Genomic DNA, 15,050 nt, shown 5'->3' with positions numbered 1-15,050 from the left:
AGCACTTTGGGTTTTGCATGAGTTTATTAAATATATAGCAAGAAAAAGTCAAAGCCTATGCCATGCTCAAGTGGGACAAAATGACATGAGGCCTTTCTCAACAGCAACTGTGCTGGGGGAAGTCCTATCAAGTTTCAGGTGACATCTTTTTGGTGACCACAGTTAACATGCGTGGTAAGACATGCGTACTTATCCTTCTTATGTTGGGACAATTGAGTTTCATCATGTGTCTTTGATGTTTTGGGCCTACAAGGTAACTTAATTTTTGTCTTTTCAAATGAAAGGGGGTGACTGTCAACATTTAATCTGTGAGATGCATGAATCCCACAGGGACTTGGGACCTTAAGGAGATGGGCTTATTTTATCATGGAGCTGAGCTCCATAGGCAAAAAGGAACCATGAACATCTTGCCTGGTGTGATGGTTTGCATATGCTTGGCCAAGGGAGTGGCACTATTAGAAGGTGTGACCTTGTTGGAGGAAGTGTGTCACTGTGGCGGGGGTGGGCTTGGAGACCCTCCTTCTAGCTGCTTGGGGATGCTCAGTCTGTTCCTGGCTTCCTTTGGGTGAAGATGTAGAACTCAGCTCCTCCTGTACTATGCCTGCCTGGATGCTGCCGTGCTGCCATGCTCCTGCCTTGATGATAATGGACTGAACCTCTGAACTTGTAAGCCAGCCTCAATTAAATGTCGTCCTTTATAAAACTTACATTGATCATGGTGTCTGTTCACAGCAATAAGATCCTAACTAAGACAGCTGGCTACCTTGTCAAGATGGAGGGAACTATTTAGTTGGGCCACCCTCTCAGTATTGAGAAAGCCACATGAATGGTGTCATCTTGTTTAATGACATTATGAAGATGGTGAAGGCCATGAGACTTCATTGACATGTTTGTTAAGGCAACTCTATGACATGAACCAAAATGGTAGCACCCATAAAACTTTCCAGTACAACTGATTACCACACTCCTTTTTTTTTCTCTTTTTTTCTAGGGGGGGGGGGCAGGGGATCGAACCCAGGACCTTGCGCTTCCTAGGCAAGCGCTCTACCACTGAGCCAAATCCCCAACCCCACATACTCCTTTTAATATCAGACATAGAGACCAGACCTCCATGGTAGGTTTTCTTTGTCTTGTTTCAATTTTGCCACATTATTTTTCATGATGTATTTACTGGTGTCTAGGCCGGACATAAGAGTTTTTCCAGTCATATGCCTTCATCACTAGACAGGTATCAAAGGAGCTGACTTCGAAATGTCTAGTTCCTTTAAAAACTCCTATGAATTTGCAATAGCCCAGGGAAAACTTGGGAAGACACATCCCAAATAAGACTTAAAGTGTAAGAATTTAGATTTTTCAAAACCTACTGTAATAAGGGTTCTTAAACACTTCAGTCTCCCTTCTAGCCTACTGGCCAAAGGTAGGGAGAAAGATGGTTAATAGAACTAGATGATTAATAGAAGTAATTCTTTGGAGCGATTCCAATCTTCATTGCCAGGATATCAGTAGTCCAGTCCAAAACATCAAACATAAACCAGTAGTATTAGTCCAATACAACTGGCAAACATCAAATGAATCAGTAGCAACAGTTTGATCCAGAAGAAACTGCAAGGCTCCTCTGAATTGGCATGAATCCACAGAAGCTGAAAGAAGTTACCAGAATACCAGGAGAAGTTCTTTGCTACTTTTCTTTCTATGAAATCATGACAAGCAAGGATCTGTGAAGAAGCATTGCAAGACAAATCAATGCAAGAGTGGCCATCAGTGAAGACCAACAGATACAAGGTGAACCAATACAAATTCACTATCTGTTGGATTCTACGTATATTCAAAACTCACTTGCCCTCTCAAGTGTCTGCCTCGATAAAATACCCTTTCACATGTTTGCTTCAGCAAAACATACTGTCATGTTTCTGCTTCAGCAAAACATCTTTTCATAAGACAGCTTCCAGAAAAACATCACATGATACAACTGAACCTCCAAAGAAATCAGAAATTTCCACTTCATTTAAAGGATAGATTGCCAGGTGCTAGATTTACTGGAGGAGAAGAGGAATCATTCTGCTTTGTGTTCTGTACCTCTCAGACCTGATATCTCTCTCCCTTCCCCAGCATGGTGGCTATCCTTCTCCTTCCTTCCTCTGTCCCTTGCCTGGAAATCCTAAAAGTCCCCTCCACCCCGGCCCCCGTCTTCTTGCCCAGACATTAGCTGCAGGCAACTTTATTTACCAATCAAAACCAAGTAAGGGCAGGGTTCCTTCAGTTTCTTACATGTAGATTCTTAGTTAATTTTGGGGACCAGATTAACATAATACAAGTGGCATTAGACCAAATACACAACATCCAATAGCCATATTTGGGAGTTATACTATTGTGGTCAGAGGGACTGAAATGGAAACTATCCCCTCAGCTCCCACCCTCCAAGGTCAATAAGGTTTGAGGTGACTTCGGAGCAGCTCTTAAAACATTTTGTAACTGTGGAAATTCGTCTGTTCTCTTCTTCGGGGAGGACAAGGAGACTCTACCTGGTGAACTCTAACCAATATTCAGTCTCCAAGAAGGAGTGTCAACACAGAGAGAAACTTTCCTCAATGCTTCTCTCTTAGTTAGGTTTTCCATTGCTGTGACGAAACAAACAAACAAAAATGACCGAAAGTAAGTTGGGAAGAAAAGGGTTTATTTTATTTCATAGCTTGTAGTCATCACCTAGGGAATTAAGGGCAGGAATGTGGGACCAGAGACTGACGCCTTAGAGGAGTGCTGCTTACTGACTTGCTCAAGTCACTGAACATACATACCCTATTTGGCACAGCTACTGCAACTGCAGTTACTACTAGGTCAAATGGTCAATAGTTAGCTGTCCCTCCCCACGAGTCATCTGTCTCATTTATAGGTCAAACAGGAGAATTAAAGGGACATAAGGTAGTGACTACCACCCAGGCGTCTTTCAAATCCATAATGGTGGCAAGTGATAGATTTGATATCTTAATGGCATTTACTGGCTTCCACTCACAGAGATCTATCTGCCCATTTCTGTCTCGTGAATAATGGAGTTAAAAGCATGCACTGCCATGACCTGCACTAATAACTTCTTAGTACAGGGCTAGTGAGAATTGGAAAGTCAATGTCTTCATCCCTAGATTCTCACAAACTACTGTTGCCTCTGGTAATGTAGCTTTAGAAACGTAAAAAGCCACAAGCAAATGGAAAACACAAACAACAAAACCCTGTTAGCGTATATCACAGGAAATGTATATGTCATCTTTATCACCTTTCTATTCTTTAAAATATATTTCCATTGTAGTTGTGGTTTATCTACTGTTTTGTTGTTGTATAATATAAATTCTATATCTGTTCAAGAAGAAAATATGACTGACAACTAGTGTAGAAATGCATATGTAAGTCTTCAACTTTTTCCTCGCTGGTTCTAGAAGTATTTTTGGATACTGCCCATAGCTCCTGAGTTAGAATGGAACCTCATGAACCTCCTCCTACTCGTTACTTGAATGTTGGCTGGCTTGATTTTATGCATGCCTCCTGAAGGTAACCTCAGCTACATTGAGATCACAAGTGCAGCCTTCCTATCATGTCCAAAGGACACTGTTTCCCTCTGGTCCTCCCCAACCCCTAATTTTTGCAATCATTTCCATACCTTTTCTATAATGATCCCTCAGCCCTGGAGAAGGGGATCTGTTGTAACTTACAAGGAAGAATTGGGGTAAATATGATCACAATCCATTGTATCAAATTATCAATATGTAACAATATTTTTAAGTATTTTGACAAATTTATATGTTTGTGCATAGGAAATTGATTGTAGATCTTCCAGACATGGTGAAGCACTATGAACTAGAACAAAAACAGGGAAGAAAGGGTAACTGTAAGCTGGGTCTAGAACAAGTTTCAGTGAACTTATTAAGTGATGGAAAGTTAAAGTGTCAAACAGCATGTCATGGTATAATTCCTTTGTGATACAAGAAAGAAGGAGGTAAGAATACATATAAATTAACAAGAGTAACAAAGTCAGTTATATAGGAAAGCATGGGTGAGAACAGGACGGAGGACCAGAACTTCTCTCAGGATTGGGGTGGGAAGGTTAGAAATGGCAGAACTAAAACCAAATGGAAAGAAAGAAAGCTGTTGTTATTTCTGGGGAACACTGTGCCACAATGAGGGATAGGAATGTGCTGAATCAAAGTCTCTCTCTCTCTCTCTCTCTCTCTCTCTCTCTCTCTCTCTCTCTCTCTCTCACACACACACACACACACACACACACACACACACACACACACACACTAAAACACAGTACCTAGAGGAGGGTGAGAACTATAAAGAAAACCTCCTTTTAAAAATTTGCTTTTCTTTTCAAAATTGATTTGCTTTCTGTTGTCATGCGGGAAAGAACATTTCAGAGCTATTTTAGGTATAGTATATCACAGATCACAAATGTAGATATCATTTCACACAGTATTCTTAGCATGAAAGTAGGAACACACGATCAACATGAGGGTTAAAAGAAAGGGAACAATGCTATCAACATATATTGTCTGAAATTTTTAAAATAAAAATGAAAGATGAGAGATGGCAAAAGAACCTTGTGGGTACAGATTAGAACTGAAAATACGCCTCCTTCTGGTTTGTACCTATGCCCGGGAGCGGAAACTGTGATCCAACCCACCCCCAACCCGCCCACACCCAGAGATAGCTTACCCCCAGGAGTTCTGGCACAAAAAAAAAAAAGGAACAGAGACTGAAGGCCAACCAGAGACCACCCCACCTAGGGATAATTCCTATCTGCAGACACTAAACCCTGCATTGTTGCTGATGTCAAGAAGTGCTTGCAGACAGGAGCCTGGTATTGCTGTTCTCTGAGAGGATCTGCTAGCACCTGACTAATACAGATACAGATACTCACAGCCAACCATTGGATTGAGCCTGGGAACTCCAATGGAAGAGCTAGGGGAAGGACTGAAGGAGCTGAAGGAGGTTGCAACCTGATAGGAAGAATCATATCAACTAACTGGACCACCCAGAGCTCCCAGGGACTAACCCACCAACCAAAGAGTACACATGGAGGGACCCAAGGCTCCAGATACATATGTAGCAGAGGATGGCCTTATCTGGCATCAATGGGCATAGGGGGAGCTAGAGTGGTGGGGCAGGAGTGGGTGAATGAGTGGAGGAGCACCCTCATATAGGCAAAGGGGAGGCCGAGGGAGGATGGGATGGAAGGGGGAGTTGTGGAAGGGAAACTGGAAAGAGGGATACCATTTGAAATGTAAACGAATAAAAAATAATTGAAAGTACTGTGAACTCATGATTATGTCAATGTGTACACGTATGACTATACATGTGTATATGTTCACCTGTCATGTGTGTGTGTGCATTTATTGTGTATGTAATACGTAGTTCAAAATTTTTCTCATTAAAAGGTCATAGAAATAAAAATACCTCAGAAACAATGAACACACTTGGATGTTGGGTATTGGTTTTCAATATTACAGGTCATTCAAGATTTCTGTCTGAAAAATAAGTTGACTTCAGGGCTTGGACAATGTAGATTCAACTGAGCCTGGAGGAACTTATTATGCCCGAAATTCATATCATTCTAAAATTATATAAAGGCAGAATACAAAGGCATTTGTTAGTCTGAAAGGGCTTTCACTGCCCATGTGTGTTCATGTGAGTCCCAGAATCATTAAAGGAAACAATGAATTGTAAAAGACTGAAAAAAAAAAGGCTTTCCTGAACTTATTTTGATAATGCACAGTGACATAAATGAAGAGGGGTGTCTCTCACTTCTAATGGGACGCCACGGCACACTGGTGAACTACCACAGTAGATTTAGTTCAGGTGGGAATTATCAATAGATACCAAATTTGAATGAAAAGTTTTATGGAAAACATTCCAGTGATCTATTAAAAGTCCCTTAGCTTAGGCTACTTATCGGTTGCAGGGGAAAAAGCTCTGCTCCTTTGTTGACGGATTGGACTATAGTGATTAGAGTCAGCCCTGGTTACAAGGGGGATATGGAGTACCTTCAGATTCTGTATTCCTAAAGCTGGAAGTACTCTCTAGCATTACTTCCTTTCTATTCTTCATAAATCTAAGTTTCCATCATGGATGTGATGTATCTATGTTGATACATATCTATGTGTGTTGATATATGGTGAAAATGAAGTTTGTACTAAAAGAGAATATGTACGTTTTACATGCTGTTCTTCAGAGGATGTGGAATATGAACCTGATTTGAAGGGGAAAAATTATACCACACCCAGATTACTAGTGGCTAATTTCCTCACCTTTTATTTTTTCATTTTGTTTTTATATGTATGAATATTTTGCTTTCTATCAGTGTTCACAGTGTTTATGAGCAAATGGTTGGCATTGGATGCCTTGAAACTCAAGGTACAGATGGTTAACCCCAGCTTCTGGAAAAGCAGCCAGTGCTCTTAAGAGCTGAGCCAAATTCCCAGCCCACTATCCACTTAAGTGAGGGATGACTCTGACCTTAACAATGTGAATTTCGTGAGATATACAAAGGGATGCACTGGAGATATTCATCTGGAGGGTGGAGGACACTAAAGCACTACACACAGCTTCTATTTAAGCCTGCATCCTACATCCTGCCTCCTGCCTCCTGCCTCCTGCACCCTGCACCCTGCACCCTGCATCCTGCATCCTGCATCCTGCATCCTACATCCTGCATCCTGCATCCTGCATCCTGCATCCTACATCCTGCATCCTGCATCCTGCACCCTGGACTGAAGAGAGAAATGCTATAAATGCCACAACTACATCAACTGATAAACTTGAATGCAAATGAATGATTAAAACAAACAGTGCCACCATATATATGAAAGTATATTAAATGGAGAATTATACTGTGGTTATAAACGAAAAATCTTTACTTTTAGAAAACATATCTGTAAGAACAAGGACAATGATGTATTAACTTACCGCTTAACTATTTTGTTGTTTGTTTGTTTGTTTTTTGGCACCAGGGATGTTTCAAAAAGTGACAGAACAGGAACGGAGAACAAGCCAGAAAGCCTGTGGGAAAGAACGAATAGGTAAATTCTGGTAAAAGTACGTGTGGTTCTCTTAGGACATCTTCCATAAATTTGAAATTTCTTCTAAGCATACAATTAAAAAGAAACTTTTAATGGGACTTTGAAAATAAGAAATCTTGAAGTTCCTGTTAAGTAGCTTAAAGAAGCAGTGATGTTCTTTCTGTCTTGTGTCGTTTTTACAGGTAGTATCCAATACCATCTAGTATTGCTAAGCAAAACAAGGGCAGGTAATTCCCGAGCTTTTTCCTGTGACGTCGAGGCTGAAAGAAGAGAAAGGCGCAATGCAATCTCTCACTATGTTCAGATAGAGGTACTGGTAGTGAGGGCCAAAACAAAGTCTTCATAGCACATGAGAAATGGTGTGCTGTGACTGCAGAAAGAGGGGAAGTCCTACAGCTGGTAATTCTTGAGGTGTGATGGGTCAAGTACACAAGGAGAAAGATTTGAAAAACATGGAGCATAGGAATCGCTGGTTACTTCTTTGGTTAGTTTAAAATTTGGAAAAACATACCCTTACACAAACAGGAAACAGGTACCAACGACGAGGGTGGGATTCGAACCCACGCGTGCAGAGCACAATGGATTAGCAGTCCATCGCCTTAACCACTCGGCCACCTCGTCCTCCCTGCCCTTATTATTTTTTTTCCTTCATCATTAAGTCTTATTTTGATGGCTGTCTTAAACTTTGAATTTGTGATCTGTATGGCGCTACCAGTTTTCAACCTAAAAGACTATTTAAGGAATTCTCATATGTAATAATTTTCTTCCTCTAAAAGGACACTTGCGCATATGGATGATCCCATCGTAGTACCCGTTCCTTTCCATCCTCAATTCTCTTCGTTTCTCCGTACTACACTTGCTTTCCACTCTACAAGGAAACTCTGCTGTCCTTGAACTCCGCGTTCTCTTTTCTGGACTCACAGTAAATGTGCTAACCTTCCCCTACCGCCCTACTTCCCTGTCTTAGTTCTCCACTCACTAACTACTGGCATCTTAGGTTTGTTTGCTTTTTGTTTTGTTTTGGCCTCATAGATTTTTTAAAACTGAGGATAAATATCTATTTTCCTCGAACTCTTACCCTTTTCCTCTTACACAAGGTAGTCTAAATCTGCCTAAGAATTTTAAGCCAAACTCATTTATTTTTATGCCCAAAGACACTGGCATGATCTATTGCATTAGAATACATTACTATAAACTGTTCTGATTTTTTCAAAAGATATTTCCAGTAATTATAAACTTATGTTTTCGGTCTGCTTCAGCTTGAATTGCCTTTGTATTTTAAGGAGAGCAGATACTAAAAGACGAAACTTAAAAATTTAGATAAGTAATTTTATATGAAAAGAGAACTTGCACTAAAAATCCATCCTTTACTAGAAGGATTGAGGGTAATTTTTTTCCTCATCAATTCACTTGTCTATGTATGAAAATGTATTGATAACTCAATGGAAACCAACAACAAACGGAGAGGTCATATATGGTTAATGTGTACAACCAACTCTTACAAGAAGTGAATATATTAAGATTCCCTAAATGTAGTAAGTGACAGCGGGCAGATTTTCGGTTACATAAAACAAAATAGGAGTAACCAACATTTTAAACAAAAATTAAAACTTCTTACAGGTAAATAAAACGAGAAGTCAAGACAATGAATTTTATATGAAATTCATATCGAGAGCTGCGATATATGTGCGCTCCCTGTGGTTGGGTGCGGAATGTTATTTATTAAAAGAAAATCAGCCTCCTTCTTTCTCGGTGAAATCTTATAAAACAGCCTCTGACGCTGGAGACTGTCCACACGCTATTTCCCGAAGGTTTTTTGTTTGCTTTTTTTTTTTTTTTTTTTGGTCTTACTGGCTGTGAGACTGAATGTCAAGTGACCTTGCAATTACGAACACACAGCATCTGTGTATGGTTCCCAGAATGAGACCTGCTGCGAACCGTACTAGCTGTAAAGGTCAGTAGGTGTAGAAGGAGACAAAAGAGAGTAGTGGGCACCCATGGAACCCTGTATACAAGAATGAAACTGACAAAATAAAAAACAAAAACCAGAACTTTAAAAAAAGATGTTGCATGAAAGGCGAGGGTGATTTTGGGGACCTCTAGGGCAGTCTCCCAGTCACTGCTCGAGAGCTCAGTTCCAACCTTCCTAGCCCGAGCTAAATTCTTGAGCGTTCATCTTCGATCCGCCCTTCCCCCTCCCCCCCGCTGCCCTCTCAATGACATCATAGTGACGTCTTTCTTGTGATGTCATTTCTTGTCTCTGTTCACATGACATGTGCTTATACAAATTGATCAAGCTTGGATCTTTCTCTACCCACTGGCGACTGTGGCCAACCGTGTCCTCCTGCTTCATCTGTAATCCTTGCACCTAAGAGGTGGAGACAAGAAGATTAAAAGTTTCAGGCCATCTTCGGTCACATGAGACCCCGTCTCATTGAAAAATGTAAAAAGTAAATCAAACACACACACACACACACACACACACACACACACACACACACACACACACACACACACACATACACATACACACAAACAAAAAAATCCCAAACCAAGCAAACTGAAGTCCCAGTCTTCAGTAAACAGAAGCAGGAGGATTGCTTGAGTTTGAGGTCATTCGAGGATAGAGTGGGAGTTTGCATCAAAGAATAAAAACAAAACCCATAGGAACGACAAAATAGTTATTGCTCTCCCGACTCACTAACAAGATAAAATCTATTTCCAGTTTCCACAACAGCCGGGGACTGTTTTCTCTCGGTCTTCAAAAGTCGCTTCCTCTTCCTCCCTCATCTCGCCCCCAATTCCTCCTTGACGTTTCTTCCTTTTTTCCCTCTAAGAGACATACTACAAATAAGAATAAAGTCACTTAGTTGTTGAATGAAGATATTTAACTCTATTAAGGTGAAATCGTTAGGAATTAATTTCGGAGTATCAATTTAAAGGAGAAAACTAATTGAAATTATTAAAAACACCACAGGTCCCACCGAGATTTGAACTCGGATCGCTGGATTCAGAGTCCAGAGTGCTAACCATTACACCATGGAACCACACAGTGTGTACCCTGCCTTTCAAGTCTCTCCAGAGATTCTATTTGAATAGAAAAGATAATTTGCATTCATTTAGATCATCATCACTGCCACCACCACTACCAACACCACCAACACCATCTTTTTATGACTAGTCTTTATAGCCTATGGCTTCAAACTCGCTATAACCCTCCTACTTCAGCCTGCACGGGGCTTCTTTCTCATCTCCTGAATTCAAAATCTCCTTATTTTAACAGAAAATATTGACTTCCAGGACCATGAGCCCTCTCCAACATCCACGTATACCCAAGGCTTCCTACCAAGTGGTTGAGGAACCAGAGCGCCGGGAAAACAGGTGTGAAGTTGTTGAACGAGACAGAGGTCCTCTGGTGTACGGTGTTTTGTGATGTCCTCCGTGGTTGCCTCACCCAAGACTCAGCCACCGGGTGAAATGGGCACGAGTATCTCTATTACAGACGGGGAGCATAAGAAGGAAGCTTAATGTCCAGCTCAGTTTTGTGGACATATCTGACGATTTAAAAAACACATTATGGGGGAAAATATTTTTGCCAAGTTCACAGTGCTGGAAGGAGACATTGGTGTTTACAAACACTGAAATAAACGTACGGAGATTGCCAGACTTAAGAAGGATCTATGCAGCTCTATAAGTGACAGGCTTAACAGCCGGCCGAGCGGCGCCCAGCGCAAGGGAACCTGAGGTGATGACATACGACCACCTGCCAGAGACAGCTCCTGCCTCAGAAATCCCTTCTCACAGCTTACTTAGGACTCCACCACACGCTACATAGATGTGTGGCAGGGTAAATCCTGCCTCCGCTTGTATGCTCTGTCAGTATTAAATGGCCTGTGCGCAATAATTTAAACGCGATTTTAATAAAGAGTGGTGAGCAATTTGTTTTTGTTGTTGTTGTTCGTCCGGAGTTCATAGACGCTCCCCAAATGGTTTGGGCTCGGTTCTCCTTAGCGAGAATCTGCCTGGGAACCAAGACCGAGGTTAAGAGCTACACAAGAAAAAATTCTAGGACAGCACCTCACTGGGTATCTCAGGTAAAGTGCAAACACTTCCAGATTTCTTTCTGAGAGCAATATTGTGAATTCTAAACCCTATTCAGTAACATACAGATCCTACAGTTGGAGGACCATTTGCTTGTGCCAATAACTGACAAAGGGAGGGCACCGGGCTGTCTGGTTCTGTGTGAAACTAGGAACACCGAGGCTGGGCGATGGCTCAGCAAGTTAAGTATCTATATAATCCCATCACTGAGGAGGTGAAACTGGAGTTCAAGGTCAGTTTAAGGATACACCTCGAGTATCAAACTAAACAAACGAAAAGGAGACATTAACACTAATCTTAACAAAGGGGGAAACCGTGAGAATTTTAAACCATTTCACCTCTGACCGTGGCTCTCAGCAACCCCCTGCCCTCTGTTAGAGAGTCCCTGAGAACTTCTTGCGTACTAGGCACCTGGCCGCCTTGTTTCAAAAAGAGAAATTTCAGAGTTGGCTTAAAAAGTCTAGGTTCATCATGTTCTCACTGCCCCGGAAAGTCTCCCTTGAAATGAAGCAAAGGCTTATTAAAAATTAAAAACTTCCAGAAATGACACATTTGTGAAAAGGATGCCAGTGTCTCCATCTGCTTTCAAATCGAGGGGATGTTGAGAGTCAAGGGAATCTGACATCTGCTTTACCATAGAGACATTTATCCAGCTTGTTCTTTCTTTGTTCACAAAGAGAAACTTTCTGTCTGTCCTGAGTTCTCCAGCACTATTTTCCTTCTTAAAACTATAGGGTTTTGGGCTGGAGAGATGGCTCAGTGGTTAAGAACACTGACCACTCTTCCTAATGGACCTGAGTTCAATTCCCAGCAATCACATGGTGACTCACAACCACCTGTAATGGGATCAGATACCCTCTTCTGGTCTGTCAAAAGACAGTGACAGTGTACTCACATACATGGAATAAGTAAGTAAGTAAGTATTTTTTCAAAAAAAAAAAAAACTAGAGGGTTTTTGTTTTTGTTTGTTTGTTTGCACTAAAATCAGCAACAGGAAGTCTGTGAGTCACACTAGAGAACACATCTGGGAGAAACTTTCTTTGCCAACAGCTGTCCAGAAATTTAGGGCTGCTTTCCAGGAGGCGTTAAACATTTCTTCCATCTTTTCCTGTTCAGGGTTATCTGACCATGGGACATTCTGAGACTCCATCTTGTAGGATCCAGAAAATTATGGGGTGGGCTGACTTTGGAAACAGGAACTGTCAGTGGCAATGTCCAACAGAATGACACAATACTAAAGAGACACTCAGACACGGCACCTCTCTCCTTGGCTATCAGACTACACTGAGACAGTGCTTTGGAATCTCTAGCTGGGAGAAGAAAAAAAAAAAAAACATGTTGGGGGCTTTGTGCCAACCAGAAAGAGAGTTTATCTTTCCTGAGATTTCACACAGTTCTGAGACCTTATCAGTATTGGTGATGGGTAGGAGCAGACTGCTTAATTATGCATACTTTATTGTTTTATTTAAAGATGGGTTTCTGGCTCAGGGGTAAAAGGTGCTTGTAGGGTCCCATAAGGGAGAAGAGAAACTGACTGATGAAAGTTGTCCTTGAATACCCATCCTCAAACAATAGTAAATAAATAATGAAATTAAAATAAACAAGTGGCCCCTTATGTCAGGACCTTCAATATGGATGTGAGGCTGGGAGAGGAGGGGCAGTTCACTGAGCCTCAGTTACTATTATAAATGTGGTCAAGGTGAATAAGTCTCCTTTTAAAAATGTTTCACTTTTGTTTAATTGATGTAGGTTGACTTGTTAGGGCTTCAAGGACCCAGGCTCTGACCTTAGGAATTCCAGTAACCGGTGCCTTCTATTACTAGCAGTGCTTGGGACTAAAAAAAAAATGGAAGTCTTTGGGAGTCTGCCAGGCAGGGTAGGGTCTGGGAGTAGGGAGGGGAAGGTCAGAATGAATGGTTGCCTGGTAGCTTTAAAAGGAGCAATAATTCTGAAGCCCTATCTTACAATATCACAATAGAGAGAACTTAGATGAAGGCCAGTGGTGCAATGGAACCATTTCTGACTGGATCAGAAGGTTCTAGGTTAGTTCCTGACTGCCCCAGCCATGAGGACATCTTTATTCAAATCGATTCTTGTTTTAATGGATATTGATGAGAATTCCCAGGTCTTTCAGTTACTGTGAAACGGATCCTCCACGTAGCACTCCTCTCCCCAACCCCGTGACAAATATGGTACTTGTTTCATTGGAATGAGACTTCAGAGGCATCAAAGGCAATTTAAGACATCTTGAATTTCAGGTGGCCTCTCTCTGATGGGGAGAGGATTTTTAATTTTTTTCTTTTATTGGATATGTTTTTATTTTCATTTCAAATGTTATCCCCTTTCCTGGTTTCCCCTCCAGAAACCCACTAGCCCGTCCCCTTCCCCTGCTTCTAAACCCCTGCTCCCCACCCACCCACTCCCTCCCACCTCCCTGCCCTGACCTTCCCCTACACTAGGGTATCAAGCCTTGACAGGACCAAGGGCCTCTCCTTCCACTGACGCCCACCCAACAAGGCCATCCTCTGCTACATATGTGGCCGGAGCCATAGGTCCATCCCTGTGTAGGGGAGAAGATTTTTATACCTGTAGATAGTTTTAGTTTAAAATAAAAAGCACTTTGAAGAAAATGAAAAGGGAAAAGGAACCAATGAGGATCTGTGAGTGTCTTCAACATTTTTCCTATTAGGCAAAGACCTGTTAGGCGAAGACTTAGAGAAGTGAGATGGAGATTAGAACTGCCTCAGTAGTCCTATTGTGGTAGTCCGGGGATGAAGGTGCGGTAGCCTGTGCTCTGTAGGCCAAACCAGGTTGGACTTCCACTCCCCAGCCCAGCTCCCAGTGGCACCTTTGAAAACCTGAACTGTGGGCTCCTGTTCTGGTGAGTCAAAGACTGAGAAGAGTCGAGCACAGATTGTGCCCTTTAAATAGGAAACTCAATCTTTCCTTGTAATTCACCTTCCAGATCCTTAGGACGGGACTAAGCAAAGATCAAGCAGGGGTGGTGTGGAGAAACTTAAAGTTAAATGACTTAACAATCAGGTTCTTCCTCCCAGTACAGCTTATTGGAGTTTGTGAATTAGGGCATGAATGCTAACCAATTACCCCTCAAAAACCACAAACCTTTTGATCACACACCTTTGCCTCATGCCCCAATTCCTGAACAGGAGAAAGAAAGGGTGTTGAAATCTCCTTAAGACTCAAGCAGCCAAATTGGAAAACGTTGTGTAATTCTGCATGCTAAAAACACTTAAAATGTGACCATCCTAAGCTTTTGTAAAACTATCCAGTTGGGGAGAGATGGCTTAGAGGTTAGGAACACTGACTGTTCTTCCAGAGGTTCCCAGCAACCACATGGCAGCTCACAACCATCTACAATGGGATCTGGTGTCCTCTTTGGGAAAGTCTGAAGGCAGCAACAGCATGCTCATATATGATATTTAAATCTTTAAAAAAAGACTATCCAAATGTATACTGAGAGCATTCTTGTTCTTCTTAGGTGTATAAGCCTCTAACTTCTCTGTCATTGTGTTGCTAAATGTAACTTTAAAAAAAATGTGTGGGTATTTGTTTTATCTCCATGAGTATCTGTGCACCACATGGAGAAATGGAAGACCACCCATTGATCTGCTAGCTTAGTTGGTGCTAACATTTCAAGTTCAGGGTGAGATCTTTCTTCAGGCTAATAGTTCTGTGCAATGTACCATTTATTCCAGATTTGTTGTTCATATCTTCCTTGGCCCACTCAACCCAACTGTGTTTTAGAGTCCTTGAAGTTCATTTTTTAACTTCCAGGCAATGTTATAATGTCTCTAGTAACAAGAGCTGAGAACAGACAGCTATGTGGGACAGAGCATCCCGAAGCAGAACATTTCCTGC

The 15,050-nt window shown here is 41.6% G+C and overlaps 2 non-coding genes across 2 annotated transcripts; both read right to left on the bottom strand.

The window, feature by feature from the left end:
* Positions 1-7,609: 7,609 nt before the first annotated feature.
* Positions 7,610-7,691, bottom strand: Trnas-gcu11 (transfer RNA serine (anticodon GCU) 11). The gene has a single exon. It is a non-coding gene; the product is annotated as a tRNA-Ser (tRNA).
* Positions 7,692-10,045: 2,354 nt separating this feature from the next.
* On the bottom strand, positions 10,046-10,117 carry Trnaq-cug7 (transfer RNA glutamine (anticodon CUG) 7). Its single transcript has one exon. It is a non-coding gene; the product is annotated as a tRNA-Gln (tRNA).
* Positions 10,118-15,050: the final 4,933 nt, after the last annotated feature.

The sequence above is a fragment of the Rattus norvegicus genome, chromosome 17, assembly GCF_021556685.1.
Source record: "Rattus norvegicus strain SHRSP/BbbUtx chromosome 17, alternate assembly SHRSP_T2T, whole genome shotgun sequence".
In the NCBI taxonomy this organism is placed as follows: domain Eukaryota; kingdom Metazoa; phylum Chordata; class Mammalia; order Rodentia; family Muridae; genus Rattus; species Rattus norvegicus.
Note: the sequence above shows the minus strand (reverse complement) of the source record. Positions and strands in the feature narration are given on the sequence as shown.